This window comes from Parasteatoda tepidariorum, chromosome 1 (genome assembly GCF_982258835.1).
Source record: "Parasteatoda tepidariorum strain Cologne lab strain chromosome 1, Ptep-v5.0, whole genome shotgun sequence".
In the NCBI taxonomy this organism is placed as follows: domain Eukaryota; kingdom Metazoa; phylum Arthropoda; class Arachnida; order Araneae; family Theridiidae; genus Parasteatoda; species Parasteatoda tepidariorum.
In genome coordinates this window covers 120,512,779-120,540,489 of record NC_141755.1, presented here as the reverse complement: position 1 = coordinate 120,540,489, position 27,711 = coordinate 120,512,779, and the positions used below count along the sequence as shown (strand labels likewise).

Genomic DNA, 27,711 nt, shown 5'->3' with positions numbered 1-27,711 from the left:
GAAAAAGAACATTAGAAATAAATAGCACAGTTAATTTAAAACTTCAAATTGGTATTAAAGAAACAAATATAAAACATAGCTTATCATGAAAAAAAGAAAGAGTAAAATTCACAAACGCCGTTCTGAGATTTCTGATGTGACGAAAAAAAATCACGTGGAACAGATCTTCAACTGAACACTTATTAATGAAAAATAAAATTAAGATTCAACTCTTCGAATTAGCGGGTAGTGTAATCTGTGTTATATTTGTGTAAACTAAGTGCTTTAACGTCTGTGTGTTTTCTTGATTTCTAGATTTTTCAGTTGATATTTATTTAAGAAGCTTAATATTTATAACAATGATAAAAAAATGGATTTTACATTAAAGTTTTGATATAGGTAACCAAACAAAATCATATTTTAAATATTTCGAAATTCACGAAACTAAAAAAAAAAAATTATCCTAAAAAGGATTCTTTAAGTAATTAAAAAGTTCAATTAGTTATTAAATCAAACAAATTTATAAACGCAGTTTTGTATTCCGTCCATAATATTCTTAAACTATTTTTTGTTGCTGAATCAAATCACCTTTTTAAGAGATACGCTGATTTCTGTTGTCAAATCTAAGTAATATTTTGTAATAGAAAATAAAGTAATGTTAACCTAGTTATTGCCATCGATTAACCGATAGCTAGGTAACCGATTGTTATAATATAATCGATTTTTAACATTTTCCTCTTAAGAAAAAGATAATTTTCATCCAATAAATTAATGTTCAATTTATATATTTCAGTAATATTAATCAAAATAATCAAAATGCTTCGGTAAAGAATTTTAAATAAAAAAATCCACAATATCGAAAAAACTTGAGAAAAAAATTAAAAAGTTCATGTATTTTTCTGGAATAAAATTATTTAAAATTTAGATTTCGACATTCAAAATCACATATTAGTCTAAAAATATATATAAATTTTATTTTGATTTTCAATCATGGTTAAACTAGAGAGAAAAAAATATTTCATTTTTGGCATTAAATTAATGTTTTTAACGGTTATAATATTTTTCAATTGGTTCTATTTTTTTATTAGCTTGATAGTTTAATACGCAAAAGTAAACAATCTTTCACACTTCCTCTTGCCTTTAACAATCAAGCTAGATTTCACATGTTGGAGACAGATTCATCAATTTCTTTGTTTCATGAAAAAAAAAAAGAAGTCAAAATCTTTACGGAAAATATTTCAGATTTGGAAACAGTTCTTGCACAATAAGGGCTACGAATCCACAACTCATGACACACACACATTATATATATATATTTGAGAAAAAACATCAATGATGCAGATAGGAAAAGTAAAGAATTGATGTTTTAAATTTGAGTACTACAACAGAAACAATATTTAAAAATATATAGCAGCATTTTTAGACAAATATACTTTGCTTGGACACACAAAAAATGAATTTAACATAAATAAAATTAAAATTTTAAAAACAATGTTTTTTAAGTAGAAGTAGACAATAAAGTAGAAATAATTCCATGTTTGTCATAAAAAAAACTATAAAGGTAAGTAAAACGATAAATACGTTTGAAAGACGGTCGGTATTAGTAGCCGTTGCAGATAAGATTACTTTCTCCTTTTTTTTTTAATTTGATAAAAAGTTTTAAAGAAGTTTTTCATTTTATTACTTTCCTTTTTGTTATTGTCTAAGTTTACGCCAGAAAGTGGTCAGATTTTCAATTGGAATTAAAAATTGAAACAAAGTTCAGCTTAGAATTTTTAGAAGACAAAAGTAATTTGTTGTAGCCAAGATCAAAACACCATTTGAAATTTAAACACTCTAACTATACGAAAAGTAGTTGCAGTTTTGTTTGGTAAGAAATTTTGTAGGGAATATAATTGTAATGATATTTTCCTATCGCTTTCAGGAAGCTATTAAAACATGTATTGTCTTTTTTGAATAAAGCTCTAGTCGAGATTTGAATGCTCTGGCTAATCGGAAAGTTGTTGAAATTTCGATTGACGATAAAAGCTACTTCTAGCAATCAGAAAAAATTATAGAAACTTTGTCATTCGGCAAACAGGTCCAGCTAAGCCGTGATGGCTCAAGGGATAGAGCTTTTGCCTTAAAATGATGTGAACCGGGTTCGAATCCCAGAGATGGATCGTCGATACGAATTCCGATTCTGGTTGCACCGACAAGAGTGCTGGCGCAAAATATCCCCAGTGATAGACGTATCGTGGTTTAGAGTCTCCTTGCCGTCAGGCTAACCGTGGAAGTTTTCGAGGTTTTCCTCTCCATCTAACGCTAATGTGTGTTATATTTCCATCAAAAAGCCCTCCACGAAGGCAAAATTTCTCCCAATACTTAATCCAGGAGTTCTCTTGTCTTCTGGATTGAGTTCAAAATTACAAGACTATGGAGTTGAAGATAAGTAGTCTTAAACCTAAAAATAGGGTTGGCGGTTTAACGACGGTTATAAAACAGTTGCAGCTAAACTTTTAGTCCTCTAGATCATCAAAGATAGGCCGAAAGTTTTCATGATTCCAGCCAAATACATACAAAAGCGATTTAATAAAAATGTAGCAACCAATGATTAAAGCTAAACAGTTGTCTATTCAGCTCACATTTTTGTTAAAGATATAAAGTATTTTTTTAAAGGTAATGCAAACGCATAATATCTGGATTGAATAATTGACATTCATTTCTCATGAAAATAAAGATAATATTGTATAGGAGAAAACAATTTTTATAAAGTGCAAATAAGTTTTCACATCTTTAATTTCAAGTTAAGCTTAGATTCTAAATCAACTCAATACGTAACTTCTAAAAAAAAACTTTTTAAAAAAAAAACTATAATAGCAATTTTGTATTAAAAAAAAGTGAATAAACAATTTAAATGTGATAAAACTATTTCAAAAAATATAAGTACAAATACTAAAAATAAAAATAAAAATAATTTGTTTTGAAAAATATTTTTAGTTTTTAAGTGTATGAAATATTTAGATAAATTTAAAGAAAACAGTTCAAAGGCAAAATAGGGTTGATACAGGGTAGTTCAAATATCAAGTAAGAACTTAACAGTGGGAGGGGGTTAAGTGATTTGAATATTTTTGCTGATAAGGGGGGAGGGATGTTAGTAATGCTTATGATAAAATTTTGTTATTTCCAAAATTTTTCCTAAAATGCAAAATAAAAACTTTAACAAAAAACTACACTTTGAAAAATAACAAATTTGATATAAATGTTAAATTTGGGGAGATAAAAAAACTGAAAAAAAGTTTCTTTCAAGTGTTGTGTATATACACAAATATGCAAAACACAAAAGATTCCAAAAAATATTACTATCAAAATTTTATATGTAGAATTAAAACAAATTTAAAGAGAAGTTCAATATTGTATTTGAATTTAATCCCGGAACAAAATTAATCCTCAATTTAGAATCAAAGATTGAGATCACGATCACACTACTGTAATAAATGAACCTAGAAATTAAACCAAAATAACTTAATATCTTTAAACAAATAAATACCATTCCAACTTATATTTAAAGTTTTTATCACAATTAAAAAAAAAAAAAAACATGAACATGAGTGAATGGGGTTTCATGAAAAAACAAGTGACATTTAAGAGGCAAAAGAAGTTTACTTAGGAGGCATGTCAATTCATTATTGTGGTCAATTTCAGCTGTTAGAAAATTACAAATTTTAATTAAAATTTTTGAAAATGAGACTATGTTTACTTTTTAATCTCATTTGGGAAATAATTAAAGTACAAATAAATTTGATTTATGTGACTTACAAGTCACATAATTTCAAGTAATAAAAATTTAGAAAAATATTTCTGAAATGCATAACTCTATAAGATAGATTTTAACAATCCTTCAGTAATAATTAAAAAAAAATAATGAAAATAGCTTCAGAAAAAGAAAAAAAAATTTTAAAACAACATTTTTTAATTATCTGTGTTGAATATTGAACATAAATATTTCAAATATGTTTTAAATAATAAGTATGTCAGAGGAAAAATTTACTTTCTTTTTTTCAGCTATAGAAACTAAATTCTTAAAAATATTTCTTAAAAAAATTTTCTTAAGTTAATTCTTAAAAAAATTTTCAATATAGTTTTCTTTATTTTTTATTTTTAAATTCTTGTTATTTACTAAAACATGTCTCGAAATTTTCTTTACGAGCGGATAAGTTTCGGCTCCGACGCTACGCATACGAATCAACACCATTTAATACTAACTTATAATTTTCAAACGTAGCCAGAAATTGTAGTTCAAAAAACTAAACAACCATACCAAGGAAGTTTTTATAGACAAATTAGGGGGCCTATAATAGGTTCCGATAAATAACAGCAGGAAAGTTCTTTAGGCTTAATATTCGTGGAACCAGCGTGTGAGACGGGGCGTGGTTAGAAGTGTCGCGGGTTGGTTAGCGAAAAAATGAGGAGTCCGAGGGGTCAGGTGTCCTATCCCGGTCTAAGTTTAATTTCTAATTTTTTTAATTATTTATTTTTTTCTATTTCTTTAATTTATTTCTTTTTCAATATTTCAACGTGAATAAAATGTTTTATATATATAGAAATTAAGACCTTTACTGACTTACTACATACTGACTTTTAAAGAATGTTGTGTAAAAATATTTGGGGGGAGCAAAATATATTTGATATTACTATTTTGGAATATGTGAATTGTTAAAGAATTCCCCTTCTGCATGTTTGTGTCAACCACGAATTGATAGCTTCTCAAAGTATCTTTTAGCATTGGCGTACTTATACATTAAATGACTTTTTAAAAAAGCATTTGTTTATTTAACACTTTTCGCCTCTTTTTTTGTTGACTTTCCATGATATGTTATTGACTTATTGCCCGTTTAGGCAGAGGGGGTGCGATTGTTCTTGTTTTCCAGTGGCTCTATCTATGGCCCCGAAATCGACTTCTGCCACACCCATACGTCACACCCGTTTAAAGGATGGACCCTATCATACATCCATTCTTTCCTCCACTGATCGTAATTTTGACCTGAATCAGAGAACGATCGATCTCCCATCCAGTACCCCCAGAGGTATTGATTTGTTATGGGAACATGGAGGACTTTTGCGACTCGGCAGATTTAACGTGCCTCAGTCACTTTACTACATTTAAAAACATTTTCAAATTAAATAATATAGGTTTTAAATAGATATTCAATGCTAAATAGTTTTAAATTTGTTTTTTATTGTAAAGTTTAATTTATTTTCTTTTATAATTTCAGCTGTAGCTCTTCATCCTCAGGAAAATCTACTTGTATATAAAACATGTTAACTTGATTCTACGTTGGGGTACCTTTTCATAGATGATGGTTGACAATGTTAATAGTTATATCCCCACATTGGTGACTTTCGGACTTGATGTGAGCATGCCTGCTTTGACAGAAACTCCCACTTCTATTTGAACATGCCTGCCTCGATGGATGGTCCACTTTGAAAATTTGACTTGCTACTTGTGACATTATCCACCTTCTCGCGCTGTTGCTACTCAGTTTCGATCACACACAACGTATTCACTCGACTGCTAAAGGCAACCCAAGAGAGACCACTACCGTTAACTTAATACAGCTCTACCGATCAGTACTTAAAATTACGGTGATCTTAATACATCTCTCAAGGCCTCTCACAAAAAAGCAATGAATCATCTAGTGGTATCCGTTCATCGAATTCTGTTGTCATCGAATCCGTTCATTATAATTCTGGTTGGCGAGTATTGTAGCGTCTACCACTACAAAAATTTTAATGCCAATTCACTAGTATATAAAGCATGTCAACTTGATTTTATGTTGAAAATTATATTTTGTCTTTCTCTCATATTTAATGAATGAATTAATATTTGAAAAAAAAAACTTTATTAACATGAACTGTCATCCACTACAAGTTGGTAAAAAATGTATTAGAACTTGAGAGTGGATGAATAAAAAGTACAGTAGGGAACCGATTATCCGGAACGAACATCCATCACTATTCCGGATAACTGATTTTTCCGGTTTTCTGAAATGCTACAAAAAGCCGTTTTTTTATTGTTAAACCCTGAGGGGGAAAAAAAATTTTTTTTAAATGGCAGGAAAATTTATCGAACTTCGTTCCGGTTTTTTGGTTTTCCGGCCTTCTGATTTCCGGATAACGGGTTCTGTACTGTATTAACGATTGAAAATTTGAACAAGATATAAGGAGAGTGTAAACTAATAGTAGGAATAGAATAAAAGAAGTAAAAATACTATCTCCTCAAGAAATTTAGCTTAGTTTAGATCGAAAAAAAAAATCGAATTAAATTTAATTTTGAGCTATCTATTAAAATATAGACTTCAGAATTCGTGGACTTCACAAATCTTATTGCTGCATTGATTCTATTATTTATATGCTTTATTGTTATAGTAAAAGAAATTTAAAATGTCTCTGAAATAATTCAATTAAAAACAACTGCTTCCTTCAGATAATAGCATTATTTTAAAGATGATTAAAATTGATTTGCAGAAAATAGGTTTATAAAACCTTATTTTAAACTGCTTTTAATTTTTACTATTATTAATTCATTTCTTACTATATATAAAAATTTAATGGTGTCGTAGTTTTCCATTGTTGTCCATAGATTTTTATTAGCTGGAAAATCACATGGCTGGATCCAGTTTGCCCACATTATTTTTCATATTGGCTTGGTTGTCAGCATGAAATTGATATAAGTTATAAAGTTATTGTTTTCAAATAAATATTTTTGTTTCCTTCATTTACCTTAGTTTTCTAAATTTTTGCTTCCTTAAAAATTACCTATTAAGTTTTTGATTTTGTTTAATTTTGAAATAAAGAGTTTAGGAGGATTGATTTTATTATTATTATTAAAGCTTTTCAGAAGACTATTTTAGACATACATAGTAAACAACAGGGGCACATTGTGTACCCTCTATGAGGTCTATAATCATTTCCTCAGGTAGGGTACACTATTACCTGGTAATATAATATGTGGTTCAATTTGAATATTATACAGGGTGGCCACTCAAATCAGATTTCAAATTTCACTGATTTTTCCAGGTTTTCCAGATAAAAATCTTAAAATTTCCAGGTTTTTGTTTCTTTTTTCTTATAAAGTATAGGATGTGTACAAGAAAAGTGTTTATACTATTAAATATTCTATTCAAAATGTTATTATTTTAACATATCATCTTGAAAAAAATAATTTATTTTGACAGTTTGGCAAGATTTTTTTATTTATTTTTTTAATGTTTTGGTACAAAATTTTGAATCAAAAATCATATATTGATCAACAAAAGAATAAAATTAAATAATATATAGTAAGTTCTTAAAAAAACCTTTTTTAAAATTAAAATATGTTATAAAAGGTTAAAATGAAATAGAAAAAATTAGCATTAATGCAACAATTGTAATGATTTGTCGGCAAATATTGCTGTTAGCGATTGTAAAAAAATGTGTGATTGGGTGGTTTGAATGGGAGAAAAGCTTTCAGAAAAAAAGTGCGATATAAAATCTATTATTATTAAATTATAACCAATTAATCTTTGGAGAATTTTATAAAGTTAAAAATACAAAAACATTTTGTCATAATAGAAAAAAAAATTACCACCAAAACATCGAACAAACTTGAGCCACAAATGGATTCAGCCCACGGACAGAATTAAAAAACAGAAGCTAACATCCTAACCTCTTTTTCCACCTCCACCAGAATCTTTCCTAAATTGCACAGTCCCATAGCGGTCAAAGACTTCTACATTTGTTTAGCAACCGTGGGAGAATTTTATATGGCATTCTAGTTTAACAGAGCTATAATGGAGCAAATTTTGATGAAAGCTAAGTATCACTAAGTTGATGATATATCAACTGTTTGGCGATATATTTCCGTTTAAAAAAGTGGGTATAATGGATGATATAATTTAAATTAAGAATATTAGTAAATAATTTAAATTAGTGAAATTAAAAAAAATATCAAAGAAAAAATTTCCAGCTTTTCGTTAAAATTCTCTGATTTTTCCAGGTTTCTATCCAAATTTCCCTGATATTTCCAGGTTTTTTCCAGTATAAATAAATTCCCTGATAATTCCAGGTTTTCAAGGTTTTTCAGGTGCGTGACCACCTTGTTATAGGTTAATATTAGAGGGAGATATAGGAGCATATTTTTATACAGAATATTTACTTCGAATTTCTTTATTTAAACGCTATTCAACACACAATTATAATTATACATACATAGGAAATTAAAGAGACACATTGTGTACCCCCTATGAGGTCTATTATTATTTCCTCTGGTAGAGCACACTATTACCCAGTAATATAATAGATGGTCCAATTTGAATATTATAGGTTAATATTAGAGGGAGATATAGGACCATATTTTTATACAGAATATTTACTTCGAATTTCATTTAAACGCTATTCAACACACTATTATATTTATACATACATAGGAAATTAAAGAGCCACATTGTGTACTATGAGGTCTATAATTATTTCCTCTGGTAGAGTACACTATTACCCGGTTATATAATGCGTGGTCCAATTAAAATATTATGGGTCAATATTAAGGTCCGATATCGGGCCTTGTGTTAGTTAATACTGAAAAATGGCTTCGAATTTTTAAAGCTCTTTAGAAGAAGAATTTCCTCATTTTAAAGCTTTTCAGAATAATATTTAGGGGCAAAATTAAATTGTGGTTTTATGGTCTAAAAATAGCTAAAACCAGTTTTTGTTTTCTCTTTACAGACGGATTGAGAAAAGAAAATTTCTGGTGAGGAAGTGTGGGCTGACGACGTAGTACAATAAACGAAACGGGATGCCGCGCGTCAATTCCTTGAAGCGAAAGTTCGTCGTGTGCACAATTCATCAAAAACACAATTCTTTGTGGGCAAAATTTGTCGTGGTGATAATTTCATCGTCAGCACAGTTCATCGTTGGCACAATTTTATGCGGTATCATTGAAATACATCTATTAACGATGTATTTCAATTCATACATTTATTAACGATGTAAATAATCTTTTAACAATGTATAATAAAAACTCTTGCATTATTTGCAAAACAAAATATTTTATTTTTGATCCGTCAAATAATACGAAAACACCAAGGAGGGTAAATGGCTTATGATTTGCTTATTGTTACTTACAAGGGGGTGGAGGTTTATTTTAATTTATTTTATAACAGTCGTTGAACAGTCGACCCAATTTAGGGTTTACGACTACTAATGTTCAACTCCGTAACCTTGAAATTTTGATCACAATACGGAAGACAAAGGATTTCATAGATCAAATATTAGGAGAAATTTACATTCGTAAGGGAGCTTTTGGAGGTACTCGCATTTGCGTTGCATGAAGAAGAAAACCAAGAAAACAATCTTAATGGTTCCATCAGATGAAGTTACCCATTATGAGTTCCAATCTTAATGGGTGTAACCAAATACGCTAATTAATTAGTGTAACAATTAAGTTACGAAATCAAACACTAAAACGTACTTTTCTGAATAAACATGCATTTCTTTTTTACATACTTGGATTTTTGACGCTTGAAATCTGGGGGGAGGTAGCTGTAATCTTGGCCAGCCTCCAAGGTTTCAAGGCCAAAATTAGTATTTCAATAAAATTTGTATTTAGGGATTAGGGCAGGTAAATTGAATTCATAGTTGAAATTTTGAAATAGACTAAAAATACCCCCCCCCCAAAAAAAAATGGTGGCTGAAATATGGTGAGCAAAAATAAAATAATAATGTAGTATGTTTAAATAATTGAATATAGCAATGAAAATATAATAATTTTTGTAATTTTATATTAAAAATGAAAAGCAAATTATATTTTCAACGTAATATTAGAAAAAAACGCGAATTACAAAATAACGCAAAAACATGAGAGAAAAAAACATAATTTTTGTTTTTTGGTACATTTAGTCCACCTTTGCAATACGGGCAAAATGGGGCATGTTTTTTCGAAAGAAGAAACATAAAAAAAGACAACAAAAAAATTTAGCCAATTACCTCGTGGAACTTTTTGAAATTAATTTTCAAAACTCGTTCAAGCATTGCAAAATGTCAAATATAAACTATAAGTTTGTGAAGAATATTAACTAATCGAACAAACTGAAAAATTTTACTATAATTTAACACTAATTACTCTGATAAACATGTAACAGTAAGGTGAAATTTCTATAAATATTTCTGAAATAATAATTTAAAAGATAAATTTAAAACAATTTTTTTAACATATTTTTCATTACATTGTACTCTCGTCGGTTAAAAAAGTAAATTATAATGTTTGGAATGATTATGAATACTCAATTTGGGATATATTAAAACTGCCTACGCATATTTTAGTGGAAAAATTAATTTTTTACTTTTGGTCAAAGATCATAGTCTTCTGGCCCACAGTACAGCACTGCAGTCGGTGTGAGCCGGGTGCGGAATTCGTATCGACCAGCTGTCACTCAGAATCGAACACAGTCCATCAGATCAGTTGGGAGGCGAACGCTCTATCCCATGAGTCGCCACAGCTTCAAAGAGGGAGAGGGGAGAAGAGTTATGAGCAATACTTGCATAGGACCTTAAAATCTCCTTATTTAAATTTTTTTTTCATATGCTAATGATAATACTGGCTAGTTCTTAGATCCCGACATAATTTTTTGAAAAAAAATTATATTGGTTGAAAAGTATTTTATCTTGGCTAAGCATATTTTTATTTTATCTTGGCTAAGCATATGATTTGTATGTGTCCTAACATATTAGTTGCAAGAATTATAAAATTTCACCCACCGTCCTTGCTATTGAAAATATTTCAGATAGTCCACATTTCATTTTTTTATGCTTATTAATGATCTAAAACATATTTTTAGCAATTTTTACTCTTTTTTTAAAATTTTTCTGACATGGGAATTCGTATGTTTAAAGATTGTTTGTCAATTTCACAATTTTGACACAATTTTTTATTGTTATAATTCTTTTTAAGGGAGAGAGGGTTAACGAAACTTTTAGCTGGATTATTGATTTCCCACGATTGGGTGAATGATACTTATCTTCTAAAGTTTATTAACAAGCAATTTTTGGTGGGTCAATGATTTATTTTCAAGGGTTAACGTGTGGAGGCAAAATTCAAACTTGTGGTAGGGTAAACCAACCATTGAATGAACAATTAAGAACAGCTTATATTTTTAAAAAAAAAATCATAATATTTTTCAACTATGTAATTTTTGGAAAATGAAAGTGTCAACATATTTGAAATTTATAAATTATTATTTCAAAGTCTTGGTGGTTCAAATAATAAGTAGTAAGATAATGAAGTGATTGGACAGATCCTACCAGTGAATAAACATGAAATTTTAAAATGTTTGAACACTTGTAATTATGATTATATTGAGACTTTTTATAATTCATACAAATGCCTGTAATTTTTTTTTTACTGAAATTGAGGTCCACAAAACTAATTATTTAGAAAAAACTTTCTAAATATGTTATAAGGAATTTGCGTATCGAAAAGTAGAAGTCGATTCAATAGAGAAAAAAAATTGGCAGTGTTTAATCTAAACCTTTCTCTTTTCTTCTATCAGCTGAGCCAACAAAACTTGAGTTAATATTTGGAGACTCTGAGTTAATGTTTGGTGAAAAATTCAATGCCGTGGTGTTCGGTCAAAAATAGGTTGAAAACGTTATGGGTCGTAACTTTTTTTTAGATGCTTGGACTAAGAAAAATTTCGAGTGCGCTGTGAAAATTCTTTTTATTGTAAATTAATTATTTTCAATACTATTTTTTCGATGTTTTTTTTTTTAAAAAAAATTAGTTGTTCTCTTACATTTTTCCCGGTTCATTTAAGTTTTCGTCAATCAAATATTGCCTTTAATCAAGATGGGTCTTATCGTTTGCAGACAACCAAAGTTACTGGAATGATTGCTACTAATGCCTAAGGTTTGGGTACAAATTTTGTAGTTTTAAACACAAAAATTAGCTTACATTTTTGACGCAGAATTTTTATTAAACATATTTTTCATATATTTCATATTCATATTAATTTAGGTGAAAATAAGTAAAAAATATTATATTCACTACCTTAATAATTTATGGTTATGAAATAAGGAAAGATAGGCACAGACAGAGATGTCCCTTTACAAATATGAACTCAAATGACAAAAAAATTTAAATTGCACTTATTTGCATTTATTAAGAGAAACTGTTATCCATCATTGATATCTAGGTAAATTACAAAATCAGAGGATGAATTTTTGAATATGAGTGTATACTACTATGTTGAATATGAAAAAATGCATAATTTTTTTTAAATTTCATATTTTAGTACAAATATATAAAAACTGTCCAATAATGGAACAGTTTTTTTCGTAACCATTAAACTTTTTTTATATTTAAAAAATACTAGAATGTATTTTTGCTTGTAATTTGAACATTAGAAAAAATATTTATAAGGGACACCAATGTTCCATCTGGATCAAAGGGTAAAGCTAATTTTTGCTTTATTTCTTCATGAAAGTGTTACTTTCACTAAACTTTTTGGTATACTAAAGATTTCCTTCGATTGGCTTAAAATTTGAGACAAAATTCCTAGGTTGATATATTTTTAAAATTCTAGCAAAATCATATTTTAGCTAATACTATCTCCTAATGAATTAATAAAAGCGACAGGTGCTCAATTATTAGCTAACAATTTGTTCTGGTACGCTATTACTAGCTATCAGAATGCAAACTTTTTTTTATTAAAATTTAGTTTATAGCAAAAACCGATTTTTGAGGGTTAAATAATCATTTTCTACTATTGGTTTGTTAACAAAATTATCTTTTCTGATTGCCACCTTAACAATTTAACTATAATTCATTTTTGACGTTTTCTTTTTTACAACAATTTTTAAAGGAGATGATGATTTCCATAATAAGCCCTATTTTAGATGCAAAATTTAAACTTAATGATTTTTGGTTAGAAATTTGTTAAACATGCTTATCCATAACTTATTTTTGGGGGATAAGCAGAGTGCGAGAATGTTTGCCGAGCTAGAGTGGTCTAATATTTTCCTTTAGTGGGCTAACGCTTGAATGCAAAGTTGAACTTGTGATTTCAAGGTCAAAATTTAGCCGAAGGTTGTTTTGGCCAGAAATTTGTTTTACCAGATGAACTAAAGAAAATTTCTAAATTAAGTTAAATTCAAAGGACGATTTGGAGGTTAAATTACGATTTGAGATATTTTAGTAAATACTTATAGCTTGCTTCAGCTACAATCTTTTTTATTTCTAGTTCTACTTTAACTTATCCTGTCAAATTTTTCGCGGAACAGTTCAGCAAGGGCACAAGTCATCAATGTGACAATTCATTGTGGGAACCACTTGTCGCAAACACAATTCATCTCTGGGCTACAATTTGTATTTTTCAAATTTCATCGCGAGCTCAAATTCTTGCAGATTCAATGACACACCATCTATTTACGAAGACAAAACTCTTGTATTGCTTACTAAAAGCAAACTAAATTTTTAAATTGTAGCCGTTAAAATATTACGAAAGCATCTAAGGTTTGTAATTTGCTTATTGTCACTTACAGGGGGGCAGAGATACATGTACAAGACGCCATAATTCACTATTCTCAAATTATTATTTTTTTTTGCAAAAAAATATAACAAATAATGAGGAAAAAATTAGAAAATTTCATTTTTGTAATAAAAGTTAAATTTGGGGAAAAAAGTTTAAAAAAATATCTTTAATACAATTTTGAGGTCAAGACTATGGAAAAAAAAAAATCACAAAAAAAACTCTTAAGGAATATTTAACTTATAAATTTCCGAAATGAACTAAAATGTATGTTTAGTTTTATGCAAAATTATTTTATTATTTATTTAAATTTATTTCTAAAATTACATTATTACAGTAAAAGTAAAAACAAAAAAAAACAAAAAAAAAAAAAAAATGATGAGAATTTCTTGTGTATGCACGAAAAATTGTTTGTAATTATCTTTTTTTGCTGAGAGGGCATATCAAAATTTAGGGAAACATGTTTATCTAACATATGAACGGCCCTTTTTCTAAACTTCTCTCAAATTTAAAAATATATCATATAAAAATTTGCGAAACTTTTGATAATTCTTCTATAACTATTTTTTATACAATTCTCAGGCTTCCGGGTTTAGATTATTAAAAACACTAAGTTTATAAATAATAATAAAGTGTGAAATTTTGAAAATAAATAACAAAAGAATTTAAAAACTTATAAAGCTATTTCTATTTGAAATAATAGATTTAAGTAGTGCAGGCGTCGAAAGAAAGTTTTTCCCACAAGTTAATGTGGATGTCGAATTTGAATGTGGTTAAAATGTCAAACGTTATTAATAATTTTTAAAATATTTGTTTGGAATTTTTAGAAAAGAATCTGAATAAGGAAGGAATCATCTTGTACAAATTACAGTGCAAGAATTCCCGTTAAAAATGCTCCAGTTATTATTATAAATTACTTTCAAACAAATGACATTTTTTTAATTCTCTAAATTTGTTTAAATAGTTCTGGAGATTTGAATGCAAAAAAGTAAAATTAACTGTAAAAGGCTCAAAGATTTTTCTATTTAAACTATTTGGAACAAAATTTCTATTATTATATTTTGATTTAAATTACATATGTAACATTTATGTACTTAGCATAAGAAAGAAATTTGATTTATCGAAATGTTTAACAAACAAGTTTGCAACAAAACAACAAAATTTTGCAAGAAGAAAAGAAATAATGTGCAATAACTTTAAACATCATAGATAACAGCAAATGCTAATTTTAATATTAAGCTGCAAGGGTTTTGATTTCATCAAAAAAGCATCAATGTATTTTTTTTTTTTAAATTTTCCACTTAATTTTCCTAAATAGTTTGACAAAAACAAAGATATTATTTAAATGCAAATATTTTTGCAATGCATCGTTGCAATGCATTTTTATAATTTAATTTTCTTTTGAGTTAAAATTTATATATATATATAAACAATACTATCGCACATTGAAGACAAAACCATACAAATTATTTGAAAAAACTTTTTATATGCAAGCAAAAATGGTCTTTTAACAACCTTAGTAGCGCATAGAAAGTAAAAAAATAAAAAGTACTTTTTGAAATAAAACAAAGTTTTAGGATTTGGCTGGGGAAAAAATATTTCGTTCCAAAAAATGCTAATAAATAAAATAAAATATTTACCAATAAAGTGCTAGAATAAATTTAAACAGCATGCTATACTTAAACCAATTACCAAGTTTTAACTTAATGGGTTTATTAAAAGTCGAAAAATTTGAATTGAGAAAAAAAAATGGAAAAAAAGGCATAACTCTGAATAAAACAAAATATGTGAGTTTGCAGACGATTTCAATTAAGGGAATCAATGAGATATCTTTTGTTTTCAGTAAAAGGTTTGCAGTACTTTTGCCGTCATTTTAAAAATTTTGGAACAAGTATTATCTTATATTTGGTATTTAAATGCTCAGCATAAAACAAGTTATAGCATGCATTTCCTCTAAAAGTCGAAAATTTTGTTAGGAAAAGTCCTCGAAATCCTTTAAGTTAGCATGATAGTCATCCAAAAATTGTACATTCTTTTGAAGTACACGCAGAAATTTTAAAAATAACTGTACAATGTTTTAGTTAGGCAGAACATAACTTAAATAGTGGTCGAACACGCAATGCTTTATACGTTTAACGAGTTCCTACAACTACTAATTTGACGGCAGACAATGTTGTTGGTTCAATGGCTTATAGTGTTACAGATATTAAGATCATAAGTCAGTTAAAACTTAATTTTATCATAACTAATTTGAATGGCTATGCTAAAAATCATCTTATAGTTTCTGAGAAATTGACTTTTACAAAAGTCGTATTTTTAAAATTCAATTTTCACGAACTATTCGACCAATTTTACTCAAATTCTGTAATTTGTCGTGTAAAATTACATCCTTTAAAGTACAAATTACATAGTTTACAATTCAAAATCTTTCTGCCCTTTATTAAATAAAATAATTATAGATATTTGCAATGAAAAATTATAAATATTTACAAAAAGTTATTCTCTGAATTGAATTATTTTTGGATAAATGAATTTCATAACTGTAACTTAAAATTTCGTGTGCTCTAATTAATTAGCCTATTTAAGGTCACCCTCTCTAACCATTAAGACTGAGTCCTAGAACATGAAGATCCGATCATCAGATCAAAAATTATTCAGGGTACTCCGTTTTTATTATGCACTGTACAGTAATGTTACCAAGCTATGATACCTCACAGAAATAATTTGACCTATAAATTAAAACAAAAAGTTATTACTCATGTCTAATCTAGCCCAATGTCCAAACTAACTTCCCTTACTAAAAAAAAAAGATATTTTTTTGTAACATATTGAATTTTTTTTAAACATTTATTTCATATTGTGATTACAAAGTTTTCTTAAACCATTAAAAAGTAGGAATTAATTTTTTAAACACAAACTTTAATACTAAATAAACTTTACTGATATAAACATATTTTTTAAATATTAATTAGACACTTACAATAAATGCCTGTAGTAACCTGTACATGGAGAATCTTCAAAATATTGGCAAATTATTATATTGTAATATCTTCTAGCACTTTTGGGTTCTTATAAAGCTCTTATATGAGGAGAAAGACCTTTTTAAAGAGCTGTTTAATAAATGTTTGAAACTTAACATTCTTACATTAGCAAAAAAATTTTTTAATCATACTCTAGGGGTACCCACTCCAAAAAAAGTTTCAACACTGAACTTTTTTGACTAATTCTCAAGGTATGATTTGTTTAGCAGAATTTCCAGAAATTAATAGCTCACTGACAGCAAAATGTACCTTTTCAGAAAAATGACCCTTACATTATAACAATGACCTGTTTATTTTTCCTTACAAAAAAATATTTTTTTTTCTTCATTATTTTAGTCTATTTTTACAGTAAACAAAACAAATCTAACAGTTAGCCATCTTTTTACAATAATCATCTTAGAGGCCATTCACATCTCTACTTATATTTCACTTCCTCATTCATTTCTTATCTTAGTTAACTAATTTCTTATTAATTAATTTCTTATCTTAAATTGAATAAATTTCATTAAAAAAACATCTACAAATACATCTAAGCTTCTTCAATTATTGGTGTTTAGGTTTCACTTTAAGTGTGTATGAATTCGCAATTATAGGCATGAAATAAAGTATTCACACTTTTCAAGTTGACATTTGTCTAAGAAATTGCATGACAGAATTTTTAAAATAGTTGATAAAACAAAGAATTAAAAATTAGATAATAAGCTTGTAACTAATTATTAAATTTTGATCACTCATGATAATCAAAAGCACAAATGATATTAGAAGTCCATCAATATTACAAATATTTGCTTCAAAAATTTAAAAAGTCAGAATCAGTTTTTTTTAATTATTATTATTTCGCAGAATTGTAAGAACAATTTCCTAAATTTATATTTTCCAACAATAAATGGCAAGGGCCTTAAAGACGTTCTGACAAAATCAACAGTGAAAAAGTTTAAACTATAAAATATGGCTTATACAATTTCCCACAAAAGCAATAACATTTTTCTGCAGAATGAATAGTTTAGAATATATTGAAATACATAAGTAAAAGACTGATCTGTATGAACACTATATGTCTGCATACACTGTAAAAGACTGGACTTTTATGTCGTCAGGGTTGCCACAGTAAAAAATGAACAAAAATAGTTGTTTTTAGTAGCCTCAAGCATGAAAATAGTTGCCTAAAACTATGAAAATAGTTGCCTGAACAGGAGCAAAAATTTATCAAAAATAGTAGCCAAATAACTAAAATTATAGCTTAATTGCCAAATACTATTATTAGGACAGGGTGATGTCAGAAATTTTAAATCGTAATACATCGTCAGTTAGACATCACGATATAGTAATGTATCGCAATTTAGCATATGTTCAAAAATTACCTATGGGAAATCTTTAAATCAATCAAAAATAAATAAAAAGGAATAAATCTATTACAAAAGAAAATATTAATTCTAAGCATATTATACTATGACATCAATATCATTGCTTAATTTTTTCAATTAAATTAATAAAGAAGTTCAAGTAAAAGCAAACCCCAGCTTTATTTCATTTTTCTTAAATTAAAAATGATTTAAGATTTATTGGTTTAAAAATAATAATACTGTAACAAATTATTTTACATACATGCATTAAAAATTAAAAGAAGAAAAAAAAAGGGAAGTAGAAAACAAATCAAAGAAATATTCACTTTAGGAAGAAAAAATTTTTTTTATTATTTGTTGGAAAAAAAACACGCTTTTGAAACATCATTAGACTCTTTTTTATTTACTTATTTAAAATAATAAAAAGTAGTATTAACTAATGGTCAAATTCTGTACTTAATAAATGTAAAAATATTTTTACTTATTTATTATTATTTTCATTTTTGAAAATAAAATTGACTAAAGATCTATTTGTTTAAAAATGATACTGACTATCTAACAAATTATAAAACAAACAAGTATTGAAAGAATTTTAATAAAAATTTCAAAAAAATACTTTAAGAACTAATGTAAAATAAATTGGAAACCTCAAAACATTACAAACTTTTTATTTGATTCTAAAAAAAAATTTGTTTTAACTAAATAGCCAAATTTTCTTAAAACTTTGTTTTCATTTTCTCAAAAATAAAAGCAAATTAAATAAAGGTAAGCTTTGTTTTAATTTTTTTATAATTAAAAAAGACTGACGTTGAAAAACAATCAAATTATTATACTTACCTACATTTGATAAATTTAAAAAAACTAACTTTTTATAACAAAGTTAAATACAAAATACCCCTATTAAATTGTATCGCTTAAAATAAAAAACAATAATTGAAAAAAATTAATGAGTTGATCTATTAAGTTCAGAACAAAAATTTAAGATAACAGCGATTGTGCAGCAATCGCAGAGTAACAGTAGGTCTACTAAACATAATTGACAAGAATCGTCAAACCCAGACAGAAAAAAAATGGTATGAAATAATGCAGAACGAAACGATCGCTGAAAAAGTCTCACTGAAAATAACTTACAAGAAACCCGACAATTATTTTCGACGAAATAAAATGCACAACGATCGCAAAATGACTCAAGTCCCATTGAAAATAATCTTCAAAAAAAGCAAAATCCCAAAGCCAAAAATGGACATAAAAAAACCATGCATTGCATTCTATATTACAACACTGATCCTCGCCACGAAACCGGAAGTTCTGATTCAATTCGCTCTTCGTCATTCAACATCACGAAACTAACATCACCCTAATAGCAAAACGCTATCTACATCTCTGCAGCTAGACGAAATCAAAATCGACTTCGTTAGCGTAGTAACAGCGCTAGCCTGGTCAAGGATCCTTGCATATTAAATCGTTAAACCGCAATTGTAATCTTATTCCGGCAGCTTAAATCACATTTCTGATGCATCTCCTAAAACGAAAGTCACTACATCGGCCTACTGGTTTATGCGTTAAATCGATGTTTCACAATACATCGTTTTATAGCCCAGTCCTAACTATGCTCCAATTAAAAAAAAAAAGTTTTGTACAAATATAAAAGGTATACATATTAGAAAATAGGTACCTAAATAATAGTCGAATTACAATAAAATATGAATGTTAATAGAAGGAAAAAACAATTAAAAATAACAAAACTGCCCCTCAGAGAGAAAATATAACAAGTACTTTATTAAATCCAATGGAAATTTAAATTTTCGGCTCTTAGGACATAAATGATTGTATAAAAGTTTGCTTTCTTTTATTAACGTTCTGAAAAGAAACGTTCATTTTTGCGAAAAAACTTTGCCAAGAGTAAAAAAAGTCTCCTAATAGTCCTGAAAATAGTTGTTTTTTTTAGCTTTATCAGGCAAAAAAAAGTCGCTATAGTCGCCTAAAGCCGATAATAGTAGCATTTTAGTAGCCTGTGGCAACCCTGTGTCGTATAATATTGTGGAATATATATTTTTATTTTTCATTTTTCACTGATTACTTAAGCCCTTAAAAACTAAATACTCTTTTTAACACAGTTTTATTGATAAACTTACAGAAAAATGCGTTAGCACTTCTTTAAAGATTGCATAATCTGAAAGTGCTCAAAATCAATTTTGTCCATCAGCGGGCTGGTCACTAACATCCAAAAAAAAAAAATCCTTGGCTTTCCTTTGAATTTTGTAACTATAATGGCATACTGCAATTATTTATAACTGATAGCACACATTTTTAATTGTTATTAAAGTGTCAATATAGAAAAAAAAAACTTTTTTTAAAAGGATTAAACTTCGCAAACATTTTTCGAGAGTGAATTCTGGTAGATAATAGACGTCACTTATAAATGTTTAAAAAACATTATGTACAACATACACACATTTTTTTTTACCATATTACTTATTCTTGAATAACATACAGTGGTTAAAAACTTTCAAATAACAAAATTGTGAAGCTAAATTCAAACAAAAATATTTTTTTTTCAAAAATAAAATAAAAAGTATGACATTTAAAGAATAAGTCAAATTTGTTCTTCGTTCATAAGTGTAAAACTCATTGATCTAAATCAGTGGTCTCCAACTGGCGGCCCGTGAAGCTTTTTGTGGCCCGCGAACTAAGATATATTAGTTGTCATTTTTTGCAGACAATTTTCGTAAAAAATCTGTATGGGTTTAAAATACTTTTCTCGTTAATAAAAACATAATTTCTTCGTTTCTGTGAAATTTAACATTCCAATGAAGCAAAAAAATTTATTTCTCAGGTTTTGTATCCAAGAAAATATTTATTCAAATACAAAAATAATCGTGTATGTTGCTATTTTTTATTTCATTTTTTTGTATTTTATTAACATAATTTAGCATGTGTGTATCAGAAATTACCACTAATTTTGGATGAAAATATTTACACACACATTTTTAAATTTTAAATATCTATTCTCTGGTGGTTGCAGCAGACAAACCTCACTTTTCTCAGTGAATATTTTGTGTGTTACTATGTAAGTTTTGATACCAACCTTTTAAAAGGTTTATATCTTAACAATTAGATATCTGTTGCACATTAATTATTTAATACATAGGTGCTCATTAAAGTTATTGTTGGCCGAATTTTTTAATATGCAATTAAATATTTTTAAAAATCTACTTCTTATTTTAATTTGTAATTCAATACTTTTGTTTTGTACAACTTAGTAAAAATCTGACAGTAATATTTAATGTTCCTTCAAACATAAAAGTGTCCTACATAAAATTTTTATAAAGTTGCGGCCTGCCATTTGATTTGTGTGTTTAATTGAGGCCCCGGCCTCATGTAAGTTGGAAAACCCAGATCTAAATTATATTTATTTCATTATTCATTATATAGCTAAAATCCAGAACAAATAATGGACTGAGTAAATAAGCCCAGAATGACAAATACAGTCAACCCCCGCTTAAAGGAATACCATCGGTTCCAACCAAATCTATTCAATTAAGCGGGTTATATAATTAAAAGGGGAGGGCAATATTCAATCTTAAATTATAAATTTTTGCGAAATTTTACTTTTTAATAGTATTTAATGTGTAGTATAGCATTTTGATTAAATACACTCAGTTTTATGATTAATAAACAATTATAATTAAAACTGTGTTAGTATCAGAAAATATAAATGTAATTTAAAGTTACAAGAAAATAAATCAATGTTTGTGAAAAATATAATATAGATATACAGCAATTTAAGAGAATTTTTTTATATCAAGAACAGCAAATAAAAACCAGGAGATTGATGGCAAAATTTAGTTAACTGTTTTGCAGCTATGATATACAAATATTTACATTAATTAATTATTAAAAAAATTATTGACGTGGTATTAGGAAATGTAACATACCAATAATAAACCATTCAAACAAGTGAAAAATATTTTTATCCAGCAAATATTATCATGTTTCGGATAAAAGAATTATCATAACCCGTACCTTCTTGCTCCCATCAAATTATGCCCTGGTGATGTTCAACCCTCTATTTCTCGTGTCCGTGATATTTCTGTGCTGATGTTTTCAAAAGTAACGCGCCAGTAAGATTAAAGCAATCTTATGCCCCAAATTATGCATATTACCCAATCTACACACCAGATGGCAGTGACAGACTATTTGCATGTGTTTAGAGATAGTTTATTTGGAAGTAGATATCAGCACTCATCAAAAATGTAAACTAAAAATTAACTCAAAAATTAAAAATGAGTAATATTGTATAAGCACTTAGTTTTGTATAATTTTCTTGAATTAAAAAGGGGTCTTTTAAGATTTTTTTTCTTTGACATTATGCCCCTATTAAGAGATTAAATACAATCTTTCAATTGATTAATTTTAAAATCGAATCAATTCATTAAAAAAGATAATTTTTTTCCAATCATGATATAATTTTTACACTAACAATTATGGTAAGTGCTGAGCTTTGAAAATGCAATATTTTTGGGCTTTTGTTATCATAATATCTGATACTGAAGATGACTTACCGAAATCTCTCCGAGATCAGAGATGCCTGTAGTCTGGAAGTAAGGAGTTTTTGGCACAAAGCAGGACCACTGCCAGGACTGCTGACATACAATCATCCGAAGGATAAGGACTCATGGGACTTTTTCTAAAACCTAGAAATGTGCAAACTTTTTGTTACAATATCAAACATATTACTTTAAAATACATTAATTTTGTTCCCTTTATTATTTTTCATATCAAAATATTTCAATAATTAATATTAACTTTTTTTAAACCCGAACAAATTGAGAACTATCATGGTTTTGCCTTTCAAATAGGAATTGTGTGTGTAAATTTTTTTTCAAAAATTATATTGAATCAAATAATTCATTAAATTACAATTTATCAAAAGCAGTGGTTGGAAAAACATTCTTTTTGTAGTTAACTACAACTGCTTTTTCTTCTTCTTTTTTTTTTAAATGTAACGACTACAAACTACATTCGAAATGTCTTCTAAAAGTGGTGATATAGTAACAACAGGTTTGACCGGAGAACTCAATTTTCACAAGTAAATGGATTTGAATAAAATATTATTTTGATTAAATATGAGGAGATATTAAAAAGTTTTAGTTCATGTTTAAATGAAATAGTTCTTTATTCAAAAGCACTTTTTACGAATTCGATTTCTCAGGTTCAATTTGACCGATTTTGCATAGATCAGATGATGATCTTATTAAATCTCGACCACAAAGGCAATCTCATAGAGTACGTTGACAGGTTCGCAAAAGATTTGAGTCAATCAAATTCAATTTTTTTTTTTGCCTTTGAACTTTATTTCTTTACTCAACTAACGTTAAAAATAGTTGCCAAGAATTGCTGCAAACCACAGTAGTTTCAGTAGTTTCGCTACTCGTAGCTCGCGTAGCTTAGATGAGGAAGCGGCATTATTAAAAAATCTTTTGTGCCTCTTTGTCGCTAGATGTTTAGTAATATTGTTTTTTCCACCATGTGAGACCGAAAATTCAGCATTGCGTTTATCACACCATACCATATAGTCTATTTTGGTACTTTTAATAAATGGAAATTCTCTGCTTAGCTCTTCATTAAATTTGCATCCTCTTTTTTTACTCATCTTTTATTTTGTGGGTAAATACTAGAAATAAATAAAAAAATTATTACAAAGGCTAAAAAAGAGTATTAAATTTTACCTTATTGACCGTTACTCTGTGGCGACTATTGCTCAACCTTGGTCAATCAAATAACGAGTCAAACCGAACGTAAAATTGAAAACAACAAACCGCATAACGGCAGTCCGCACTTATCTGAATTAAGCCGAGACGTAAAGACAATGATTGCACACCACCGAGTAAATCTAACTTGGTACATTGCCTAATTTAGTTTACTCTGCAGGCATTTTATATGTTTTTTATGCATTTTTTATTTCTTTATACTCACCATAATACTTAATAAATAATAGGAATATATTTTTACAATACATTTAATATAAGAAATGCAGATATTTTCTAAAAAGCGGGACATTTTTAAAAATTGGCGGGACGCGGGACTGTCACTTAAACTATATGTTTTTTATTCTATCACAAAAATATAAAATGTATAAATAACAAAGAGTAAGAAAATGAGTATAGTCGTGGAAAAAGCTAAAATTATAATATAGTATTTGTCAGTTAAAATAAAACTTTTTGTTTAAGTCGTTGCTAACAATTCAAATTTCTCTGAAGCAATTCTAAACCTTAATTTTGTTCTAAATGTCAGTATTCAGACACACAACAGAAGTTTAATATGAAGTTGTTAAATGCAAATATATATATATATATACATATAAATAGATGTAGAAATATAAAAAATGATCATAGAAGTAAAAATTAAGGTAGTATTGTCAAGTTGAAACACGATATTTTTAGTTTTGATGTCAACAATACAATTCAATTGTTTTCATTGTTAAATACCATGGCAACAATTCAAATTTTTCTGAGGCAAGTCTTAACCTCTAAATATTATTTTTTTTATGTACACATCTCTAAATGTCAGTATTCAACCATAGAACTCGTTCTGTAGCATTTCTAATTGTTCTCCGCTGATATCGCTCTTCTGGAGTTTCAGTAGAGCGGCTTTCTCTTCTTCGTAGATTGTTATATACCGTTAGCATATTATTAAGATTCATAATTTAACTCTAATAAAATTTAACTTAAAACGTGAAATAATAAAACGGCATCTAATAATATAACAAAGCGTGGAATAGTAAAGAGCTCAACTCAAAACACTTCTCATTTCTGCCAATGAAAAGGAACTATTTCAGATCTGAAAACCAACCATTTTTTTTCTCGGCGAAAATCGGAGATGTGGCACACCCATATTCGGTTAGAATTCGTTGAGAATCGAAGACAAATACTATTGTGTTTATGTAATGAGTTCACAACTTCTTAATTATGTGGATAAATACAAAAAAAAGTTTAGAGATTTGTACAAAGAGCCTACAACTAAAAATGTAAACTGTCGTCAACGCGAGAAAAGAAATATCATCGGTTTTATTGATACATACGTACGTATAAGCGTTTTATATAATATAGATTATTATTACATCTGAACGGGTACTAAGCACTGAAACAAGAGAACCATCCCTTTTTATTTTTGGGTTCATCCTAAACATATCCCTCTGTTACTAGAGAATTTCTGTATTTTCAGAAAATATATTTCTTCTGTGGAAATATATTCTTAGAATATCCTTAGAAAATATATTCTTAGTGGTAACAAAAATCGTGCATTAATACTCAGGGATGAGATTGGCCAAAAGGCAAAAAAGCTGAATTTCCAAGTGAGTAAATTTCAAGCGTGTGCAATCGTTTAATAATAAATTACAGACAATTTAAGATAATAAATAACAATGTGTTGACATAAAATTGCGTACTAATTAAATTAAGTACCACTGCCCGATATACCATACAACTCTTCGTTTTTTTTTTTTTTTTAAGATTCAGTCCCACTACCAGGTATACATTTGCCCAATATATCCTATATCAGTGTTTTCCAAACTTTTGTGTACCCTTTCTAAATGTTGATGATTGAAGCAATGTCAAATAATACTGTCATCGTGCTTATAGCATTTGTTTTTATTTCAATGAAAACCACTATTCGGCTTTATCTAAGAAATAAAAATATAGAAACCGAGACAAAGTGCAAATTCAACCTTATTTTACAGTCCTAAGCAGCACGTTTTGCCAAGCGATGCTGAGATTTTATGTCCAGAAAATCTAGTACATTTCGAGCATTGTGGACAACTGACGGTGAGTTACAGATTGTTGAAGTCGAGCGCTCAGATTTACTGTAACAAGTCCATAACACAGCTCTTTTTAATGTAAATACTAAACTAAATTCCGTGGCCACGACAGTCCATAGAGGGCCATGGCATATTGTGCCCATCTCAGTTTTCCTGCTTTGGGCTCTGGGATGCAGATGTTCCGGCTAGGTGGTCAGCCGAGCTCGAAACCCTCAGTGTTTTGTTCCCAAGCATGCTTGGTACTCATTTTATTGTCCCACTTCGATGCATAATACGTTACAAAATAAATTTTTTAATTTCATTGTTATCACTATCCTTTGAAGTACTGAAAATGTGTTGTCTTTTGCAGGAACAATGTAGTCTTTGTAGTCGTCAATAATATGATCACATGGATTACTGATTATGCTCATAGATTTTCGATTCTTTCTACCTTTTTGGGGATACACCAACAGTAAATGCAGATTAATTTTTTGCGTTGCATAGTCTAATCATTTTGAAACACAATTATTAACAAACACTTACGCTAGAATACGTCCTTTGCAAACTGCAATAAATGATGAGAAAAAGCAGAGATACCTAAAAAATAGACTATTGATCGGATTGGGGACTCATCGATGAAAAATAAACAAACCACACTGCTTGGTATGTTTCGACGTAAAATAAAACCTTTTCGTACTCATATAGAGCGCTGTCTAGGATTCTTCGACAATACGGGACTCAAACGGTTAAGATTTATAAAGTGAAGAAAGTTTATTCTTGACTTTCATTATTTTCAAAATAATTCATTATAAAGCCAAAATTAGTAAATTAATTAATGATAACGGATTAACAGTTAGTCTTTTTTTCGTTAATATGCTCACTGTTTATGAAATTTATTTAAAAAATCACCTGTAAAGAAAAGTCGACAATTTAGGTAAAAAAATATTGGGAAACCCTCAGTGACACAAAGTGCTGGCGAAGTAGTGAAATTTAAGTTATATTATGATACCACTCTTCAAAAATCTTTCCCGGTGACCATAACAAGTTGGCAGCTATGATCATCAGCGATTTTGTTTGAGTTGAAATAACGATGTTAATTCTTTTGTTTTATTTGAAGATGGAGAACCCAAAAAATTTCGATGCGTTTACAAAACATGAATTAGTGCTTACAGTGCGCAGATATATGATCATACATTTAAAATTCAATTTTTCAAGGACTATTCACCCGATTTTGTTCAAATTTTGTATTTTGTCCTGTAGCATTACTTTATTAAAAATGGGGCAAAAATTTGTGTACCTTATTGTTCAAAATTTTTCGACCATTAGAAAATAAATCAATTAAAAATGATAACTAATTATTAAATGCTTTTTGCAGGGAATTATCCATTTTGTAATTGAGTGCAAAAATTTGCAAAAATTGTAATTGAGCTCAATTCGCTTAAAAAGTAAATTTAACGTTAAAGAAATCCAAATTCGGACCACTATCGCTCTTCTGATCCGATATGATTTAAACCGCTCTCCTGACGTATGACTAAAACCTAACTTTCGAACGCTCTCATATGATTTAGGGTACTATATCCCAGATTCCAACGACCCCTCTCCCAAATTTTGAAAGTCAGGAATCCAAATGTGTAGGGAAAAAAAAAGCATATTTATAAAAATCAAGTTTTTTGAACGTTTATAACTAAAAGTAGGTGTTAATTGCAACTGAAAATACTTTCATAACTAAAACTATCGTCTGCAATAACTAATAAGCACATTTTAAATTTTGGCTCTTGAGTTTTTAAGATTGAATCATAGTACGGAAAAATCTGATCATTAGATCAAAAATTATTCATAGGGATTTGTTTACGCACTGTATTTCATTTCATTCCGAGAGTACTTCATTTCGGAATTTTACTCACCGAAAAAAAAATCTCTTTAGTTATTAACAACATTTACGGAAAATATGTTTCAAAACATTATGAATCACAAAACTTTCAATATTTAGTATTAATTTTTAAGATTAC

The 27,711-nt window shown here is 28.3% G+C and overlaps 1 protein-coding gene across 5 annotated transcripts in view; it reads right to left on the bottom strand.

The window, feature by feature from the left end:
* LOC147816817 (uncharacterized) overlaps positions 1 to 27,711 on the bottom strand; it is a 96,052-nt gene that overhangs the window by 66,630 nt on the left and 1,711 nt on the right. For 2 of the 5 annotated variants that reach the window (XM_087159727.1, XM_087159604.1), the window contains exon 1: positions 22,470 to 24,737. The gene's annotated coding sequence lies outside the window, so the exon portion shown is untranslated. Of the gene's footprint in view, positions 1 to 22,469; positions 24,738 to 24,759; positions 27,667 to 27,711 lie in introns of those variants that run through there. The other 3 variants (XM_087159675.1, XM_087159627.1, XM_087159648.1) reach the window with 3 other exon arrangements.